The sequence below is a fragment of the Podarcis melisellensis genome (genome assembly GCF_964234715.1).
Source record: "Podarcis melisellensis genome assembly, chromosome: 6".
Classification (NCBI taxonomy): Eukaryota; Metazoa; Chordata; class Lepidosauria; order Squamata; family Lacertidae; genus Podarcis; species Podarcis melisellensis.
The window spans coordinates 76,571,437-76,593,725 of NC_138538.1; the positions used below are offsets into that span (position 1 = coordinate 76,571,437).

The 22,289-nt window shown below is 43.3% G+C and overlaps 1 long non-coding RNA gene across 1 annotated transcript; it reads right to left on the reverse strand.

Moving 5' to 3' along the window:
• Window positions 1-844: 844 nt before the first annotated feature.
• Window positions 845-19,024, reverse strand: LOC309372472. Its single transcript, XR_014169518.1, has 3 exons — window positions 18,906-19,024; window positions 15,783-15,901; window positions 845-1,168 (listed from the first exon to the last, which is right to left on the reverse strand). It is a non-coding gene; the product is annotated as an uncharacterized lncRNA (long non-coding RNA).
• Between the last annotated feature and the right edge of the window lie 3,265 nt (window positions 19,025-22,289).

A 22,289-nucleotide genomic window follows, 5' to 3' on the forward strand; every position in this document is an offset into this window, starting at 1 on the left:
ATGTGCATTTCCAAAAGGAAACACGAACCCTAGGTAAGCAGAACCCCTGGAATCTCGCACCGTTCAGAGATCAGGTTGGTGTGCAGCAATACACATGGATAGTTTATGTGCTACCCCTTTGGATAAAGCCTTTGACAACATGTCTGACTGCATGAACTTCTACTGCATTGCTTGTCGGGTGGGAATGAGGCAAAGATATGCAACTGGCTGATTCTCATCCGAGACATCTCACTGGAGTGCAATCTCATTCAAAGCCTTGCATAAGCAGGCTTTCTCTTTCCTGTAGCTAAATCGAGTCTGTCTTGGATTTGCTTCGGTGTTAAAACTTTGATCGGTTGCTTTTGTAAACCAAGATAGTCAAAGATTCCAGAAACGTGTGCTAGCAGAAACTAACTCTATCTCTATCTATCTATCTATCTATCTATCTATCTATCTATCTATCTATCTATCTATCTATCTTCTATCTATTTATCTATCTATCATCTATCTATCATCTATCTATCTATCTATCATCTATCTATCTATCATCTATCTCTATCTATCTATCATCTATCTATATCTATCTATCTATCATCTATCTATCTATCTATCTATCTAATCTATCTATCTATCTATATCTATCATCTATCTATCTATCTATCTATCTATCTATCTATCTATCTATCATCTATCTATCTATCTATCATCTATCTATCTATCTATCATCTATCATCTACCATCTATCTATCCCTGTCCGTGCTAAAATATTTCTTGATCTGCTGTTGATGGGGCGTTATATTTCTGGGTGGCATATATTTGTCCTGATCCTTATATGCTGTTTGCTTCAGCATTTAATTGTTCATTTACTAAACACAGCATTACCCCAACTTTCCCTTCTTTCTTAACTTGCCAGGCCATCCACTTTGGGATCTGGCATTGGAACAGAACATGACCCAAGCAGTCCTTCTGACTCCCATTCACCCTTGTCTATGCAAGGTGATACCTTCACTCCAACCAGATAGTAAGCCTTTGAAAATAAAATGCTCTGGCAGCGTTGCGATGAATTCGAAGCTACCAGGAGCGAGCTACAATTGATAAATTAGCTGTTCCTTCATTGGTGGCATATCTGGAAAACAAAACTGTAGATCACTTCCTGATGTCGGCATTCCCAGAGATGATAGTTACAGACCTGGAAGGAAAATGCATAATACAGTTTCAGTGGGGTGGGGGTACATTTCTAGCAGAGCCGACAGAAACCTTTTACAGATGCAGCTGTCTGCTCTGATTGAGGAGCTTCTTAGAACTTGGTAAGACAAATTCAGAGGCTATGCAGTTTCATTTTTCTCAAGTCTCAGAAATGTTTTGATGCTTGCCCATCTGTCCCTGGAGCCTTAAAAATCCCCCTTAGGTATGAATGCCTAGCCCTGTTTGAGCCGAAATTAGCGCCTGGGACTTGGACTAACAAAGGTTGGCTTTTTACTAATGTTAAAAAGCAAGGTCTGAGCATGTGCAGAACCTTTTAAGAGCTAGTGTTTAATTCATATTGAATCTGAGTAGGGCGAGCTGAATTATTCATTCGTTAGTTCGTTCAAAACATTTCATCCCACCTTTCCAAAATCCAAGGCAGACTACATAAAACTTGTAAAACAGCAGAAGAAAATGTAAATGATATAAAAAGAAGACACTTTTTTAAAAAAATGACAAAATAGCAAAAGCAGCCACTGTGAAAATGGGCTTCTAATCCATATGCCTGCAAAGATACTATTGGGAAAGAGTTTACAGTAGTAAAGGTGCAATTGTGTGAACACTTTCTTGGCAGTAAGCCTGATGGGACCTAGTAAATATACATCATAAGATTGTGTTGTCAGTATCTTTCTGGGTGTCAGATGTTTCAGTGCAGAGGCGCCAGCTTGCCAGGGCGATAGGGGACAACGTTGTGTGTGTGATGTCACATGTGACACCAGGACAGTGGGAGAAACCAGGGGCAGAGCTGAAAGTGGTGGCCACACGGCTTCAATGGGTGACAGCTCCTCCTTCTCCTCCTGGTGCCACCACCGGCAGGAGGAGGAAGAGGAGGAGAAGAAAGATCCAGCTACTAGAGCTGTGCCATGCTTGGCTCCATGCTTCGCCTCCACACTTTTTGGACATGAGGGGCAGCTCCCACCCCCCAAATATTCAGGGGTCCCAAAAGGGCTCAGTCCCCAGGAGCTGGTGCCCCTGTTTCAGTGCTTCTTTTCTTTCAAGTATATTTTATTAAGTTTCAACATTTTTAAACATATACCATCAAAACACAATTTCATCTTTTCTCTTATTTTTGTCAAGTTCCCACCCTATTTTCCATGGAGTTCTTGTTCCTCCTCTTCTGCTGGACTCTATCTTCTATATATTAAATCATAACCACATTATTATAATCTAATCATCTCTGTTTGTTGCTCATAGCTCAAAACCTGCTCACAAGTTCATCATACTACAATATTTCTTTAAATAGTCCGAAAAAGGCATCCATTCTGCCATAAAACACCCATCGTTGGATTCTCTTCATTTTGCTGTTAATTTTGCCAGTTCTGCACAGTCCATTATGCCTTGCATTGCTTCTTAATCTTCCCTGTGATTAGCAGTAGCACACTAACAAACCAATCACTTGTCTATTAGAAGTGCACCCCACTGAGTTCAATGGGACTATCTTCCAGGTAAGTGAGTAGAGGACTGCAGTCTCAGTCAAGCAGCCGTTGGTAAACATATTTCTTAGTCCAGTGAGCAAATGTATTTATCTACTAAGCTGCAGTACAAAAGTATACCAGTGCAAGTAGATAAATAGGTACCACTGCAGCAGGAAGGTAAATGATGTTTCCGTGTGCTTTGGTTTCCATCACGGTGTCCCGTTGTACCAGAAGCGGAAAGCTGTCTGTGGACAAACGCCAGCACCTTCGGCCTGAAAGCGAGATGAGCACCACACCCCATAGTCACCTTTGATTGGACTTAACCATCCTTGACCTTTACCTTTTACCACACAGATTGCAGAACTGAGTTCTTCAGAGAGAAATCGGGTTATCACAGGAGAACTTTGACTTTACAAAGAGAAAGCTCACAGTTCATACATTCCTAACAGTTTATTATACAGGCCTTCATTTTCCAGTGTCGTTCAGAAACAATTATAAGGATACAATAGGGAAAGCTGTTCAGATGGAGAGTCTGTATTGGCTTAAAATACCACAAGAGCTAAGATTTTGTTGTAGTAGTCTTAACAGGTGCTTTTAAAAAGTATTCAATTCTTATTACATTTTTACAGAGTCCATAACTTCCTGCTACCGCAGTGAGAATTGTAGATGTGGAAAATGGTTTCTAACCCACATGCACCCATGGAATGGGAAAACAATGTGCAATTGAGGCAGCTCCTTGTGTCTGGATGGTGAGAATTAGCTGATAATTACCCTGAAAAAGGCAGCTTTCGTTCAATTTGTATTTTGCATATAATAAGCACTACTTGAAGAGCTTCTTCATAAACTCCAGCTGCTAGGGTGAAGTTAACCCTATAAATTAGTGAGTGTAGATGCACCTCTAGATTGTCATTATTTCAGACCCTCCAAGTGTCCCTATTTTTCAGGGACAGTCGTGAATTCACAGAAGTCGTCCAGGTTTCTGAATTGATCCTAGAATGTCCCATTTTTCCTTAGGATGCCCCTATTTTCCTTGGAGAAGTGTTGGAGGGAAATGTAGGATATCCCTATTTTCATTGGAGAAATGTTGGAGGGTATGATATTTAATGGGAGGGATTCAAGCACAGATTAAAGTTTGCACAGTTAAAATATATTAAATGTGCAACACAACAAACCCATTTCAAGAAATACAATGTATATAATTCCACGGTTTTATTAATTTTGTTTTGTTGTTATTGGGGTGTAGGGGGTGTTAGAGGAGAGGTGTGGAACACAGCCCTGCTCCTTCTGGGGTAGCTTGTCCACCTTTGGTCCAGCAGCTGTCAGTATGAGACAGCAGCCACACCTTGGGGATGGTTTCAGCTGGCCGACTAAACCAGGTGAGGGTACTCAATGGGTCTCAAAGCCTTGGTGAGTTAGGGACTTCCCCTGTGTGCAAAGAGATGCTCTGGTGGAGTGACCAGACGAGACCTATTGTGATAATCTCTGTTTCTGATTAAAAGATATTCCATGCTGCTACAGAATATTGATACTTTTGCAAAAGTTTATTATCCTTCCCCAGTTACTCTATACGTATGCCAGAACAACAGATGGCATCTAGCATAAACCTCGCATTGTAGACAGAGAGAAAAGTGAGGCTGAGAGCTGCTTTGATGTATCATGGATCAAGTAGATTTATCACATGAAAAGGCCTGTTTGAGAATCCCCACCTTAAAAATATGTATATCCATTTTGGTTTATTTGTCAGAAGCCTGACATTCCGGGCTCCTTCTGATGGGCCTGTCTGGTTGCATTCCTTTGAGCAGGCGGGGTTTTGAAGAGAGAGTTTTGGAATGGGTAAAGGTAAAGGTAAAGGTACCCCTGCCCGTACGGGCCAGTCTTGACAGACTCTGGGGTTGTGTGCCCATCTCACTTAAGAGGCCAGGGGCCAGCGCTGTCCGGAGACACTTCCGGGTCACGTGGCCAGCGTGACATCGCTGCTCTGGTGAGCCAGAGCCGCACACGGAAACGCCGTTTACCTTCCCGCTGGTAAGCGGTCGCTATTTATCTACTTGCACCCGGAGGTGCTTTCGAACTGCTAGGTTGGCAGGCGCTGGGACCGAGCAGCGGGAGCGCACCCCGCCGCAGGGATTCGAACCGCCGACCTTTCGATCGGCAAGTCCTAGGCGCTGAGGCTTTAACCCACAGCGCCACCCGCGCCCCTTTTGGAATGGGTAGCAAATGCCAAATGTAGTTTCAAAGATGCATGTGGGGAAGTGTTTGCATACAGTTGGGAAGAAACAGGGGGTCCTGGTGTGGTTTTATGGCACCAGCCACATTCAGAGAAAATGTGGTGGCTCTGCATCTGTGGAATTCTTTAGCCAGAAAAACATGATTGGCCCTTCAATCTGAGGGTTTGGTTTTTTAAAGAGGGGAACTTTAAAACCTCATTCATTCTTATTTCCTTTTTCTTGATGGTTTTATGACGCTGCTTTTGACGTTAGTTTGAATCTTGTAGCTGAGGTATAAAGAAAAGATGTCAGTTTGTTGTGTTTTGAAACAGTTGTTTTTATTCTGTCTCCTTTATGATACTTTTTTTTTTTATAAAAAAAAGTATTGTCATCTGCCTTGGGATGACAGCCTAAAAATAATATAATGAACCAATAAATAAAAAGACCAGTAAAAAAACAGATGCCCCAATCAGCTCTATACTGAATTCTAACAACAACACTCATTTTCAGAATATATATCTATCCTTGGTTGTTTCAGCATTATGGAAAAATCAGGAAGTTATTTTACCAAAGAGCCTCTGTAATTACTGTGCTAAAGATGCCTACTCTACTGCCTCTTTGGTAGCCGTTAGATTCTTTTACTTTAAAAACTGCGTTTTGAGAGTCAGACTGAGATCCAATCCACATATATTACATTCGAGCTGCATATTTTACTCACAGGACTCATACCCACACAAGTCAATGGAAATAATTCTTCAGCAGGCTGTTGCTGTTGTTGAAACAATAATCAGGACTTGGGGGATATCACAGTACTCTTCCATCTGTGCTTAACAGATGCTGATTTCTACAGGAGTCTTGCATTTTAGGGAACTCCTGCAGAAACAAAACCTGGAATCTTGAAAGCCTGTGAAGGCTCCCTTGTCTGGGATTCTGCATCACACCTAATTGGGATGCTGAGGAATACTAAGAAAGGATATTATCTGCTCTCTGTATTTATTCCCCGGTTAAGCAATGGAGGGAGTGTGTGATAGCTGCCAGGATCTGCTGAATTTGTTCGTCTGAGGTTGATTTCTCCCCTGTTGTCACAGGTTTTTATGGAATTATTTTTTCAGCCATTTCATTCCTAAAAAGAAAAAAAGCCCAAAGTTTCTTCTTGTTTTGTGTTGCTCTCAAAGAGTAAATCCAAGCAACTTGCACTGCCAGCCTGACAGATGGGAGTGATTGTTGGCGTTTACAAAAATTTGCAAAATATAAGACTCCAGTGTATCTCGTTGGAACAACAGAAATACTCCCCACTGCAATCTGGAAGGCTGGGGGAGTGGCTAGCAGATGGTGAACTCATTTGATACATGCATCACCTATGGGGTGGAACAGGTTTTGCCCAAATTTAAGCCATCCCATCCAGTGCCCTTTTGCTGCATTGCCTGACCCGAAATTCCTGCCTTCATTTCTAAAAGTCTCTAGCCCTTGTAGAACCAGGATTCTGAGGCAAGATGCACAGGAACTATTCTTCAATGAAAATACATGTGTTTATAGGGCTTCCTGTGGTGGAGGAGATTGCAAAATATCTTGCTCTTAACACTTCTATGCAGAAGGAGCACTGGAATGGAAATTCAGAATGACTGTGGTTGTTTGCTAGGCAAACAAACAAAGCAGCTAGCTTTTGCCTTATTCTGCGTTTTCCCCCAAGCTGGAGACCGTGTTTCTAAGCACGCCTCGTTTGCCAGGTGAAAAAGAGAAGCAGCTATGACACATCCAGCACTTTGTGATAAAGTCTGGCCATTTCATGGTCAAAGTTTCTGCTCAAACTCCTGGCTCAGTTTTGTGAATTTCTAACTGAATTGTGTCTCACCAGACATCTCCCACCATCAGGAAAGTAGTGAAGACCAGACAAGCTGCCTCTCCACCACCCTGGGAGGCAGCTTCCCCCTTTTCACCTCAAAGCAAGTTGTGGTCTTTGTAGCTTGTTGCCAGTCAGCAGCCCAGTAGGCAACACCTCTTGCTCTGCATTCCAAATTGGCTAGGTAAAGGAAACAGGTCTCTCCACCCCACACTACAAAGTCTAATAGGCTTTGAAACCAGGATTTGTCCATATGAAGGTAGACAAGTCCATCAAGTCCAGCATGCTGTTTTCACAATTTCTTACAGGATGACTATGAGAAGCACACAAGAAGGACTTGAGGAGAACAACAACTGGCATTCAGAAGTAAAGGGCCTCCAGCAGTGGTGGTAGCGCATAGCCATTGTGGCTAGTAATCCATGAATTCATCCAGTCCTCTTTCAAAGTCCTCTTTTTCTTTCCTTTGTCCTTTTGTTCCTCCTCTCCTTTTTGGTGATAACCATGCTTCGTGTCATAGCTGCACAGTGTTGTTGTTGTTTAGTCATTTAGTCGTGTCTGACTCTTCGTGACCCCATGGACCAGAGCATGCGAGGCACTCCTGTCTTCCACTGCCTTCCGCAGTTTGGTCAAATTCATGCTGGTAGCTTCAAGAACACTGTCCAACCATCTCATCCTCTGTCATCCCCTTCTCCTTGTGCCCTCCATCTTTCCCAACACCACGGTCTTTTCCAGGGAGTCTTCTCTTCTCATGAGGTGGCCAAAGTAGTGGAGCCTCAGCTTCAGGATTTGTCCTTCCAGTGAGCACTCAGGGCTGATTTCCTTCAGAATGGAGAGGTTTGATCTTCTTGCAGTCCATGGGACTCTCAAGAGTCTCCTCCAGCACCATAATTCAAAAGCATCAATTCTTCGGCGATGAGCCTTCTTTATGGTCCAGCTCTCTGTACAGTACTTTAGCTAAAACCACACTTGACAAGCCTTCTTCTTCTTCTTCTTCTTCTTCTTCTTCTTCTTCTTCTTCTTCTTCTTCTTCTTCTTCTTCTTCTTCCTGTGTTTGAGAACCATCATTTGTCATTAACCCTGGCCATCTAAAATGCTAGCGCAGATACACAACCGGTCATGGTTAGCTGTGAGAAATGGAAAGGGGCATAGAATTTGCATACAGGAGTGGAGGAGGAGACAAGGCATATGTACTACAAGGCCACTTTGATTAGGAGATCAAGCAGCCTTACATCCCCCGTTGGGCTTGTGACATCATCCTACCTTGGCAAAAGGATACCGCTGGCGAGTTATGTGTTAAGCAAGAGTGTTTCTAATCCGTTTTAATCATGTAGGCATTCCCTCCTCAACGCCTGAAGCTATTAGGTAAGGCAAGAACAATGCTTCTTTTAAATTAAGATGGTTTCATTTCAGACTGCGTTAAGCCCCGAGATCTGATGGGCTATAAATAGAGACAGGCAAGCCATTAGATAACAAGCAGAAATGACATTCATAGCAGGCAGTTCCACATCATCATCAAAAATGTGCTGAAATGACAACAGCGAATGTGTATTAGGAATTTAATGTAACTTGCTAGTGAATTGTTATTGACCTTGGCCTTAAGGTCCGAGCTGCCTCTGAGTTTGCATTTTATTCTGCCTCTCGAGCATGCGGTGCAATGCCTGGAGCTGAAGAGGGGGGGGGGGAGTCTCAAGCCCACAATCCCCTTAAGGAGAACAATGTGAATGTAAAAGGGGACGGAGGAGGATAAGGTCACCTGTGATTTCAAATCTAATTTTCTAATTTTAAGGCACAGTTAAGGCAGAGGCTTAGCTCTTCCAGCTGAGGGGCAAACCTTTGTCTGAGCTGCATACTCTTGAAAAAAAAAAGAAATCCCTTTTACAAAGACAAGAAGATGTTGGGCAGAAGAGCTCTGTTTTAGCCTTTCCTGCCAACAGGCTGGCTTTTTGTATGTGAAGGGATTTTTATCCACACTGAAGAGAATTCAAAGTTGCATACAGAGTTAACAGTGGCTTGAGATGAAATCCTACCCCAGGCAGACATTTCATTGCAGAATTTAACTGCAAGGAAACTTACAACATAATCCTTCTAGGACAGGGTGTCTATAACCTTTTGGCCCCATGGGCACATTTGAAAACTGGAGGAACTGTCACGAGTGACACACACATGCAGATGCCGCAGCCAGGCATAGACAACAACCACTTCTGTTGATTGCTTCTCTCAAGTTTAATCTCAGCAAGAGGAGACGAAGCCTACGAGCACCAAAGAAGGTCTCTGTGGTAACATGAGCAGGCATGGACACCACACTGATAAACTCTGTTCCATGATATTGTTACTAGTAAACAATGTCCCCAAAATCTAGCTACTTACTTTTCCCAGAGTTGCCCCCTTCTATATACAAGAAAAAGGCTCGGGCAAAAAAAATACCCATAGGCACATACCTCAAATCCCAACTGAATCTGGTTTTGAAGTATTTTTGTCCTGATCAATGTAGCTATTTGGGTTAACTCCCCACCAAAAATATGTAACAAATATTCCATAGGGAAGCACATTTCACCAAAAAGAGGCTGGGATAAAACATATCCCAAAATTTTTGAACTGATTTCTGTGGCTGGGACACTTTTTAACTCAATAGAAAGTACTGAGGGGTTTTTTATTATTAAAAGAAGTTCCAATGGTTTTTTTCAGACACAATTGACCCACAGTAATAAACCTAAGTGACTTTCCTCAGACACAGGTTGTTTGAAGACACTGAATTTGCCTTTGGGTAGGAAAATGTCTTCCAGCAAACACCATCTGTTGGTTAAAAGAAAGTGGAGTGGTTTTTTTTACATATACAACACAAAGTTTATAACTGATGTCCATTTGTTTAGATGGCTTTGTGAAGGAGATAGCATACCTTTGTGTTTCAGATGTAGGCAATGGGCAATCGGGCAGTGATGGTTTTCCATATGTTCTTGGACTCGTTGGTGGCTGGTGCCCATTGGGGTTGGTAGGACTGAAGGCAAGGAGACCAATAACCAGTGGTACCTGAGCCTGGGCCAATGATAGGTGGAGACTGAATCAAGTAATTCTAGACCTGCCCCCATCCGTCTCCCTAAGGAGGAGGAAACTGACAGGCAGGCCCAGTGAGGCAGATTGAGGGTGGTGGGGCAGTGTCCAGTGGTTCAGGGATGTTTGGAGTTCTAGTAATGCAATATCTAGAGGGCCACAGTTTTCCCATCAGCACAAGAGAGGATGACTCTCACTGATACATTCTCCTCCTGGTTTTTCAGAAGTATCTGGCTGGACATTAGAGACAGTCTAATGTCATATGAGATGGGCCTTCATCTGTCGCAGCAAGGCTGTTATTACACTTATGCAGTTTAGCCAAAGTAACATAGAAGAAGAAGAAAGATTTATGGGCCTTAAGGCTTTCTCCCATTTTAGAAATGTAAGCGTTTTTGGGAGACAATTGCAATAAGTGGAGCTGTTTTTGTTAAAGTTTCTTATTATTGATCATTTCTAGAAACGCTATTACAGCTCAGAATCTATTCTCTATTTGGTATGGCCCAATCTACTGGGTATTACACACATTCTTTCAACAGGAGAATGGTAAGGCTTTGTTTTTTTCCTTAAATTATGCACAGTTCCCAGGTGTGTCTCTGTATTCTCTTACAGCTAAAACAAAGGAGAAGCAAATTTCAACTTCCTGTCCTATTGCTTTTGCTTTAGAAATGGCAGAGCAGTGTGCCAATATGTTTATGGGCCTCCGAGGATCTGGGAAACAATGGGGGCGGCAGACAAGAATTTCATTTTCGCTGAAGCAGAATGGAACTGTTTATTTCATATAGAGAAACTCGCATTGAGTTTTGATTTAAAGGGAGGCCTTCCAAAAAGTACAGAGTGCAATCAGAGGCTGGAAACAATCAATAGTTCCAGTTACCCCACCCAAATAAGTGTTATGATAGAAGCACAATTGCCTATAGATAGCAGAGGTGAGGAACCATTGGCTTTCCAGATGATGCTGAACTTCAGGCATCACAATCCCTGGCCATTGGTCATGCTTGCTAGAGTTGATGGGCAATGACTGAAGGACCAAATGTTCCACACTGCTGGCCTACAATGTATCTTTTCATCTGATGATTCATAGGGGCAATGGCACCCAGTATGCAGCCCTAAACTTCTGTTCCCATAAGACTCAGCCCTGGTCTTCCTTCACCTGTGGCAATCCTGCAAAACATGTTTGAGGAAGAATTATTTCACCTCTTCACAACATGCTTGCCTCCTGGTCTTCTTCAGCATCCATTCTGAACAATGTCCCTTTCTCTTCTAGAGAGGCACACTATAGCCTCTCACAAGTCTCCTTATTTGGGGGGAGATTTTGTGTGCGAGGGGGGAATCTATCAGTGCTGGGACACAATGGAACAGATACCACCATATGACTTTTGTCCCACCTATGCAGGGGTTCAAAAGCATGTGAGTTCAATTCTCTTTATGGTCACCTTGAAGTTATATAGTGATGGGGTATGTGTGGGAGGTGAGTGATAATGTCAGTGGTCCAATTTTTAACTTAAACATATTCTAGCATAGGTGTCCAAAATTTTGACAGGTCTTCTTTCCAGGCAGAATCCTCCAATCACAGTGGCCTGGGGGCGGGGCTTGTGGAAACATGAAAGAGAAGGACAGGGAGTCGCCATTTGCCTGTGCTTGCTCTTTTCTTTTCGGAAACAGAACACATGCAGGTTTCTCTGTGTTTTGCCATTCTGCAGAACAGCAGCAAAAACACACACCATCTTCCCAGCCATCAGACAGTTCATTTAAGTATTTTAAATCTGTTCTACACTGTTTCTACCAAACCCACCTTCTCCCTGTTAGATTAGATAGGAGTCAGGTTGTGTTCGTAGGCCTTTTAATTGCCCACAAAGCAAGAATGCTTTCCCCCCTATCTGTCTGAAATTTGGCAGAGCCTGAATATGTCATGCCAAATTGGATGGAAAACACAAAAGGTAGAGGCAGCAGAAGAGCAGCTGGGTCTCTGATGAAATCCATGGTAAACATAAACAAAAAACAATGTGCATAAGGATAATTAACAGGATTTGTTATGAAAAAAATTCAATTCCAACAAATTGGTCTAGGGAACCCAGTCAGATGGGCAGGCTACAAATAAAACAACAACAACAACAATAACAATGAAACAAATGAAGTAATAAAACAACTGCACTCCCTTGGAATACCCCTTCAAAGAGTGGGTATTCCATGGGCAATCATAGCTTTATTGCAGCCTTTTCCACTTTGTTTGCCTCCAAGTGTTTTGGAGTACAGGCTCCTATTATCCCTGCCCATCGGCCATGCTTGCTGGGACAGATGTGAGTTAGAGGCCACCATGAGAAGAGCCTGCTGGATCAGGCCAATGGCCCATCTAGTCCCACATCCTGTTCCCACAGTGACCCACCAGATGCCATTGGGAAACCTATAAGAAGGATTTGAGCACAGGAGCACTCTTAAGGTAAAGGTAAAGGGACCCCTGACCATTAGGTCCAGTCGTGACCAACTCTGGGGTTGCGGCGCTCATCTCGCTTTATTGGCCGAGGGAGCCGGTGTACAGCTTCCAGGTCATGTGGCCAGCATGACTAATCCGCTTCTGGCGAACCAGAGCAGTGCATGGAAACGCCGTTTACCTTCCCGCAGGAGCGGTACCTATTTATCTACTTGCACTTTGACGTGCTTTCGAACTGCTAGGTTGGCAGGAGCTGGGACCGAGCAACGGGAGCTCACCCCGTCGTGGGGATTCTAACTGCCAACCTTCTGATCAGCAAGTCCTAGGCTCTGTGGTTTAACCCACAGTGCCACCCGCGTCCATTTTCAGCAACCAGTTCTCAGAAGCTTTGCACCTCTGATTACAATGGAGGAGCAATGTGCCAGGAAGCATACAGTGCCAAGATTTTGATGTTTTGTGCCAAGGAAATTCCCATTTTGTGGAATGGGGCTATAGAAGGGTTTGGAGCTCCAGTCCTGCGGCATCAGGCATATACAAATACTTTATATTCTCAAAGCAAGTGATCTCCTTAATTCTGCAACTGCCCAATTCCTGTGGAAATGACATCCTCTGACAGAGCGTCAGTGATAACCATTTCTATTTCTCAGTTTCCCACTAGGATTTAAATTAGAATCTGTTTTGCAGATAGCTGCTTCGGAGCCGACATTCCTAAGGCAAGCTCAGTCCTGCAGTAATTGCACTGGCTCGGATTTGTTTCTCTATACCACCTGCCTCTCTGGCTCCTTCTTTATTTATTTTTCCTGGTGGTGGTGGGAGAGATGGCAGATTACTTCCTCTCTGACATCAGCTATCTTATGAAATACCCTCAGTGTGTGCCTAAGCACGAGGTCCTACAGGCAAGCACACAAGTTAAGCAAACAGGAAGTGCGATGAAAGGGAACTGTGTGATCGCGTCTCATTACAGTGAACTAGCTATTTCATTCATAGACACCACTTCACTTTTTAAAAAGTAGCCAGTTTTGTGCTAGCTTTTTGTAAAGAGGCATGTAGTGCCCAGATGCTCTGCAAATGTGGATGTATCCAGCTCTTTCTGTGTTAGTCAAAAGAGCAAAATGAGCAGCATTTGACCATATCAAAACCATCTGAGTACTCATATCTAGGAGGAACTAAGAGACTGAGCTGTGACTCAGGAAGCCTTTGATTCAAAGCAAGAAGAAGAAGAAGAAGAAGAAGAAGAAGAAGAAGAAGAAGAAGAAGAAGAAGAAGAAGAAGAAGAAGAGTAGTAGTAGTAGTAGTAGTTTGGATTTGATCAACAAACACTCTGTGAGGTGAGTGGGGCTGAGAGACTTCAAAGAAGTGTGACTGGCCCAAGGTCACCCAGCCAGTGGCGTAGCATGGGTTGTCAGCACCCGGGGCAAGGCAACTAATTTGCACCCCCTAACCCGTGGATTTGCGCCCCCTAACCTGTGGATTTGCGCCCCCTAACCCCCCCAGATGTTGCGCCCGGTGCGGCCGGCCCCCCTGCACCCCCATGCTACGCCACTGCACCCAGCAGCTGCATGTGGAGGAGCGGAGACATGAACCTGGTTCCCCAGATTACGAGTCTACCGCTCTTAACCACTACACCACACTGGCTCCCTTCAAACAATTTCAGGAGCTCACTAGCACCTAGCAACTAGCTAGTAAGCAAATCCCTCTCAGCTTCAGCTCCCATCTGCAATAATGGGAATAATAACACTGATCTACCATAGAGGTAGATCAAAGGTTCATTGGCCAGGAATGACTGCATGTGTGGAATCATTAAGAAGCTGGAACCAGGCCAGACAGTAGTTTTCTGGCTGCCCAACAAAAATCGAAGCCACAGAAGACCACTGCCAATCTGTTCTCCCAACTGGAAAAGTTTGGCATAATCCCCAGCATTTCATAAGCTTCAAAAGAATTGCACAGATCCCATTGTATAGGTCCGTAGCTCATGTCTTCTCTTCTCACTTGCAGGAAATTGTTGCAATACTTACTAGTGCAAGCGCAAGAAAGCTTTGCTTAGAAACAGCGTGGTATGTTTATAGACATTGGCAAAGTCCTTTCCTTTCCTGCCGGTGTGAAGACTGGAAAGCAAAATGTTCTGAAAGTATGCATGTGGACATGGTAAAACTGCTTATTTCCAACATGGGTGGGAAGACGAGAAGCCCCCACCCCCGCAACGCACTGTGCCCAGGTTTTATCCAAGAGCATCTATACACTCACAAAGGTTTATGAGCTCTTTACTGCTGCCACGATCAATCAGTGTGGGTGCTTAAGGACATACATGGCACTTTAATGAAGCATATAATTGTACCGGTCATCAGGGCAGAGATGATTTTTCCATACGCAATGAATTATGTTAAAGTAGGGGAACATACTACATTTAATTTTAGAAGATCATCAATCAATGGGGTTTAATGTTATTCATTCGTGTTTTTTTCCCTGGAAGGAGGAAAAGTTGCCTGAGTTGACTGACTGTGCCAGCAAAATCCAGACCAAGCCAGCCAAACATAGAAAATCATGACGCTCAGAGGTCACACCAGAGCACTGAAGGTCCAGCACTCTTGTGCAACCTTCTGATGAACCCAGACTTGCCAGTGCAAGACAAGAAGGTCCTCTGGGCTCATAAACAGGGTTGTGCCAGAGGTCTAGCACTGTGGCACAACCCTTTGAGGAGCCCAGTGTGCCAGTGCCGTGTGTATGTGATGTCATACACATGTGACATCACACACATATGACGACGCCCCCCCCATGTTGGGTGCAACTCAGCGTCTCTGTGCTCCACCCACTTTTGACTCAATTGTATCAATGATGACTAAAATACTTATTGCTGCAAAGAGACAGTGTAAACAGATAAGCCGCTGGGTTCTCTGCAGGCCTCCTCAGAAGTCAATCTCACTGCACTTAACAGGGACTCTAATCAGCCTTTGCTAACCTCGTGCCCTCTAGATGTGTTGGACCTCAGCTCCCATGCTGGCTAGGCCTGAGAGGAATTGCAGTCCAAGACATTTGCAGGACACCAGAAGACTGGCTTAAGTTTACAGTATGAATGTGTTTTTTACAGCCCATATTCTGCCAATTATGCCAGTTCTTTTTTTAAAAAAGGAGTGTATATGAAACTGTTTGTATTCCTGTGGCTAAAAGCTGGCTTTTGACACAGTTGAATTACCATCGAAGACATCTCCTTGGAGAGAGAAGCAGAAGATGGCATGTCAAGCATGAGGGCATTTCGTAGTGTGCATTATAGATGAGCACTTATGGCGAACAGGTCGAAAGGGCACCATTATAATGTACTGCATTCCATACCATCTTTTCGGAGCTTTTGCTTTTGGGCTTTTCTTAATATTACCTACCTGCGCCTGCTCTAACACAAAGGTGGCTGCCCGGCCATTTCCTTGAACGTGTTACTGACTCAAAGCTGACTTCCACCATATTTCCTCATCTGTAGGGGTGAGCTGTCATGGCACTCAATGGTGGGGGAGGCAGAGAGCCTCTGGAACACGAGGCAAAAGGCCATAAGCTGACATTTTACTGGGCATCCGTCCCACCTCCTCAGATCACATAGAATTTTCTCCGAAGGGCTACTTTGCTCGACTTACCTTGCATTTTGATGGCTTGGGTACCTCTGACCTCAGACGAGTAACCTGTTATTAGCTTGCTGTCTGAGAGCTGCAGAGTCGCTGTTCTTCACTATTTTCCCTTCAATATGTTTCAAAGCCTGCAGGGAACGAATGAGGTTGAGAGTCACTGTTGTATTTTCAAGTAGCTTAATGAGGTTAGTGACAGACTTGGGAAGAGGTCACTCGACTGAAGCTTTCTTTTCTTTTTAATAATCTTTTCATTTTGTACCAAAATATCCAATGCTGTTAACAGCCAAGAATGAATGGGGACTTAAACCAAGTATTAAGATACCCCTTCTACCGCAGAGATGGGGGAAGGGGGGATCTTCTTTTTACAGACTTGGAAAGAGGTCACTTGATTAATAATAATAATTGAAATGGAAACTGAAATTGAAATACTTTATTGTCACTTGTACAACTGAAATTGAAATACTTTATTGTCACTTGTACAACTTGTATACAGTGAGATTACATGAGTACTCCCCACTCAGCTCTCATAGTCTTAATTCCCCTTGTTTACTGACACACACACACCAAACCTGAAAGTCAGTTACCATATTGTTATCTTTTCATTCAGCAGCCTAACAGCCCACGGATAGAAGCTCTTCTTTACCCTGTTGGTGTGACTAATCATGCTTCTATATCGTCTGCCTGAGGGCAGGAGATCAAGAAAGTGCCGGCCAGGGTGTGACTCATCCCTGAGAATTTTCCTCACTCTCCTGAGGCAACGTTCTTCCGCAAAGGCATCCAGCGGATTCACGGGACAGCCCATAATATCTTGTGCTGAATTCATCACCCTCTGTAGGCACTTCCTATCAGTTGATGTCAAACCAGCATACCACACCATGATGCAGTATGAAAGGACACTTTCTATTGTGGACCAGTAGAAGGAGATCATCAAATGTTGATTGACATCGTTCTTTCGCAATACTCTGAGGAGATGGAGTCTCTGTTGGGCTTTCTTAAATAATAATAATAATAATAATAATAATAATAATAATAATAATAATAATATACTGCCCATCTGACCAGGTTGCCCTGGTCACTCTCAGTGGCTGCCAGCAAATTAAAGCATCAAACCTACTAAAACATTCTTTTCTCTTTAGTAAGCTTTTGGTTTTGTACCAGTCATGTATCAACAAATACTGGTGAAATATCCAATACTATTCATTTTGAGGTATGATCTGGCCCTTAAGCACAATAATATATAGTCCCTTCTCCCTCAGCAGTGAAGAAGCATGTTTCCCCTCTGGGGAGGGGCATATTCCCTCAGTGTTAATCTGTCAGGGGTTGCATGCTGGCAGTGGGGGCGGGGCCAGAACCCAAAATGGTCTCCCTCTCTTTCTGCCACTCACTCTCTGCCGCATCTTGACAGCCACATGCAAAGCCAAAAGCTGCCTATATAAAGAGAACTATGAAAAGTACCAAACCCAAACTGTTTGTGTGCAGTGCCAAAGCTTTCAGTGGGGGTGGAGGGGGAAGGGGAAAGCACATTCTTTATAAAAAGAAACAAATTGTATACTATTTTTGTTGTCTCTCTTAACCGTGTCTGTTTTATAGATATTGATCCTCCCAAAGGGCAATGAAATTTCTCAGTTGCTCCATAACAACTCACAAAAAGGGTGTCGCTAGGGTCAAATATAATTGTTTTCTGACTTATGGTTCTCTGTTTCAGCCACCAAGTTCTTCAAATATTGTAGCTTAAATATCCTAAAGGGACTTGAAGGTCTCCTCCTTGGTAAGCATGATATTTTTCATGATGCATTTTTGAAACAGTGCATTTCAGGAGCTTTCTTTGAATTTTTTCCAGTAGTGTATTCTTTCGATAAAAGTCAGTGTAAATATATGTTATGTGCTTCCCAACATGTATTGGCCAGTCCCACAGGCACATTTACACTCTATAACTCATTTCAAAGACAATTTCAGCATGATGTGCTATCTATTTAGTTTTTATAAAGCTGCATGAGAGCTTCTTTTCCTTTAGGTTGCTTTGTGTAGACCAGAGCAGAACAAAATTTGGGGACATGTCAAGGCTGGAGAATAATCAAATAACACAACTAAGAAATGGTTAAATCAAAATAAAACGTACTTAGGAAAAACAAAATCTACAGTGATACCTCGGGTTACATACACTTCAGGTTACTAACCCGGAAATATTACCTCGGATTAAGAACTTTGCTTCAGGATGAGAAAAGAAATCACACAGCGGCGGGAGTGGGAGACCCCATTAACTAAAGTGTTACCTCAGGTTAAGAACAGTTTCAGGTTAAGAATGGACCTCAAGAACGAATTAAGTTCTTAACCCGAGGTACCACTGTACATTTAAGAAATCATGAAAATGGGAGAAAGATGTTTGAGGCTCAAATCCTATGCCAACTTATGGGAAGCAAGCCACTCTAGACTCAATGGGTCTTACTTCTGAGACTTCTAACAATTCTCAGCACCCTTAACAAACTATAGTCCTCAGAATTTTTTGGAGGAAGCCATGACTCTCAAAGTGATATGATATTGCTTAAAATTCATAGTGCATATAGGGCCTTAATACAGTGATCCACCCAGTGGTGTAGGGAGGGGGCTCACAGGGGTGATTACCCCGTTCTCAAAATTGTTAGGGGGCACAAAATTTCAACATCTGCTGCTGCCTTAATACAGATGCATACAGTGGTACCTCTGTACCTTGCGTTCACGTCCGGTTACGTATCTTTCTGGATATGTACGTGGCAAACCTGAAAGTATTTTCCCGGGTTTCGTCACACGTGCATGCGCAGAAGCACTCTATGCACTGTGCGCATGCACAGAAATGGCACCTCTGGTTGCGAATTCCTCGGGATGCAACCAGAGCTCCGGAACGGATCCTGTTCGCAACCGGAGGTACCACTGTACTCCTGTTGCTGGGCTCTGTTGAAAACTACTTCTTCATGCGAACCAATAAGTAACATCTCCAGACAAAATGTACACATACTCCATCCATTTCTTTCCCACCCTCTACACATGGCCTCGGGTGTGAGCAACCCATGCTACACCACTGGACCCACCCATTCCCTAGTCAATGAGATTTGTTCCCATCAAACCATGTATAGGATCCCAGCTTTACTTATTTACCTTCACTGCATTGCGTGGTCTCAAAGAAGGAGATTCTCTGTTTGGTCCTCCTGCTCCACCAGTGCAGCTATCTTTGCAAAGTGGATACAGGTAGTTTGCTTGGGCAGCAACCAATTAGGGAGCAGCAGCTGCTGGAACAAATGACAAATGGTTTATTTGCAAAAAGTGCTGCAGCAGCTGATGACCAGATGAATCAATGGTGGAAGAGATCAGTGGTACCTTCTTGTTCATTTCTCTTCTGGAAATCTAGCAAGGCAGGTGCAAGTCACTCTGTATCACATGGGAGTAAGCCTTTCTGAATAGCCAAGTTTCTCTCATAAAGGCCTCCATCTCCCTCTTCCTAGGCTGTCACATGCACTGTTTTGGAGTGAGGCTTTACTGCCATGGAAGATGCTGTGGACTGGTGTGTTCCTGCTAAATTTCATAAGCAGAAAACTTTGATTGGTAGATCCTTTTTGTCAAGCTATTTAAATGTAGCAGAAACCTTGCATTTTGCAATATGCAATTCAATAGCAACTGAAATCTGGATTATTATTTTTAAAAATAGTTCAATGTAAGAAGATGAGCTGTAGATTATTTTGTTGATGATATAATGTCTTTTTGTATTTTTGATACATACTTATTTATGCAGATCTACTATTCTATTTTTTAAACACAGAAGAACTCACTATCAGCACCATGTTCACATTTACAACATTCCGGTTTTCGTGACTGAAACAGAATGACCGTTGCGTGTGTGCCAGAGGTATGGGAACTGGTACAAACTGATATGTTGGAGAGTTATCTATTTCTAGGGCTGGATGGTGTTCAATTAGCAATTACCAGTTCCAAAATAGTTTCATTGCACAATCACAACTTACAATTGCCAACTCAGTGGGCCACAGCCATCAAAAAGATAAAAGAGAATCCTCTGATTTATTATGGAAAATAATAGTGCAAAGCTTCTAATTACATGAAATGTTGAGTGCTTTCATAACTGAAGAGGACATATTCCTAGGATTTATGAACAACTTCAATGTTACTTCTTCTTTTTTTAGTTTACAAAGTCCCCCCCCCCCCCGTTTTCTGCAGTGCCATTTGTTCTCAGAAAAGAGTCCTATGAGGTAGGTCATAATCACCATTTTCCAGATGGAGAACTGACAGTAGCTAGCAATGATTTTCGCATGGATACTTAACAATATGATGAATAAATTGGAAATTGAGCCCATCATTCCCAATCCTGTGTCCAATAATCTAACCAATAGGGGGCTTGTGGCACATATGGCTGACTGCTGCCAGGAGCCTTGCAAGATATTGACTTCCCTTACCTCATCGGTTCTTGGAGCCACCCGCTGCCAGCAAAAATCTGACTTCACTGCTTCCAGCCTTGGCTGTTTCTGAGTTTGTTGTGTAGATGTTAACATCTCTTTGGTTAATGCACTGAAGCTTAAGACGCAGCAGCTGCTGCTTCTGGTAAGGTCAGGCTCTGAGCCAAGGGTTTCAACGGCAACCGCAGCAGCATTAAGACAGAACAGCTTCCATAACCTGACACTCAGTGATGATGATCTATGCCTGCAGTCACAATAGATGCTGAAGGAAGGAAAGCTCAGTGAAGCTGAGAGAGGCAACAAAGACTAGACATCGCAGGATCCAGGTATGCTCAATACTCAGATTCAAATCCCAGACTTGTTTTCCTGGAAGCAAGTCCCCTTAAACCTAATGAGACGTGTAGGGTTGTGCTGACAGCCATTCATCTTGCCTCTAGCACAGCCTTCCTCTACTTGATGTCCCCCAGATGCCTTGGACTTCAACTCCCCAAGGCTGCAGAAAAAACAGAATTCTGGATGGTGGCATAGCATGGGTTGCCCACGTCCGGGACTGTGCAGAGTGGTGGGTGAGAGGGAGGGAAATGGACAGAGTACACATGTGCATTTGACTGCCAACGGCATCTGTGCCACCCAGGAGATCACAGCTGCAGATGTAAGAAAAGAAGTTGTTCCATTGTCTGGAGAGGTCACTTCCTGGTTTGCATGGAAAAGCCATTTTCAATGGAGCCCAGTGATGGCAGCGTGCAGCTGTATTGAGGTAGTACTGGAAGTTGAAATTTTGTGCTGAAAGGGGTGGTGGTGCATGGGGAAAACTGCTCAGACCCATGCCTAGAAAGTCCAGGACCAGCGGAAGTATGGGTGTGCCCACGATCAAGGTGAGGTGGCATGCTTGAGGTGGCATGTGTGCTTACCTCCATTCTGCTTGCAATGATTCTAATGTTGCTGAGCACCTCTGCTCAACTTTGTGTCCCCTCTCTACTTCCTTGGAACATGTAAAGCTGGGTATTTTAACAAAATTTTCTGGGCTTTTGTCATTGCCATCTTTGAAGTTCTACATGCCCCAGCTTACCTTGATGGACCGTGGCTTTCATGAAATAAATAACAGAAGAATCAAAGATGGGTTTGTTTGTTTTTGCCTTGAATTAGCTGCAGTTTGAAGATTCAGAGCTGCTTAAGCATTTCTTCCATGGGAACTAATTAAAAAGGAGTGAAAATGACTGCTTAACATATGTGCACAGCCACAAATCCAAATGGCTTCTTGATCCTTTGCTCCTACTAAATGTCCTTTGTGGAAATTAGATCTAACAAAAGTATGGATCCACTTTATATTGGAGCTCCTAAATCCATCAAATGCTCTAAGCCAAGCCAGTTTTCATCTGCTCAGTGGCAAAGCTAATTGATGGATGCTACAATATGCATTTAGGCATGCTGCTTTTGCAGTGTTGAAGGCTTTGAGTATCATACTAAGCTGAATGCCAATGTTATCATCCAAAATTCAGTATAAAATATGAAGGAATGGCAGAACATATAGGCCAAATACTAAATAGCATATTGACAAGCAATTCAACTTGTTATTGTTTATGATGAGAAATAGCTTGAAGCTTATTTGAATTATCCTGTTCTGCTAATGCAATGGATATCAAGAAAAGCTCTTTCTTTTTTTTCATGGAGACCGCACTGTGGATAGGAATGCAAAATTACCTTCTTATAACTGCAGATTTGTGTGCCCTCATTTGCAAGAGTTCCTTTAGTGACAGAAGAGTAGAGGCTTCATGCTTGCTAGTTAATTTCAGCAGCCTGTAAGAGACCAAGCTGTGGCTCTTTTCTACCACAGCATAGGGCAGGGATGGGAAATGTGTGGGACTTCAGGTGCTGATGGATGTCAACTCCTATTAGCCCCACTCGGCATGGTCAGTGGTCACGGATTATGAGATATATAGTCCAGCAACAACTGGAGGGTCACAGGTTCTCCATTCATTCCTGACATAAAGGCTGGGCTGGGAAAATGCTGTGGCATGGATTCCTCCTACATGACCTCAGAACATACGGAGAGCAGTGATGGATCAGCCCAAAGGTC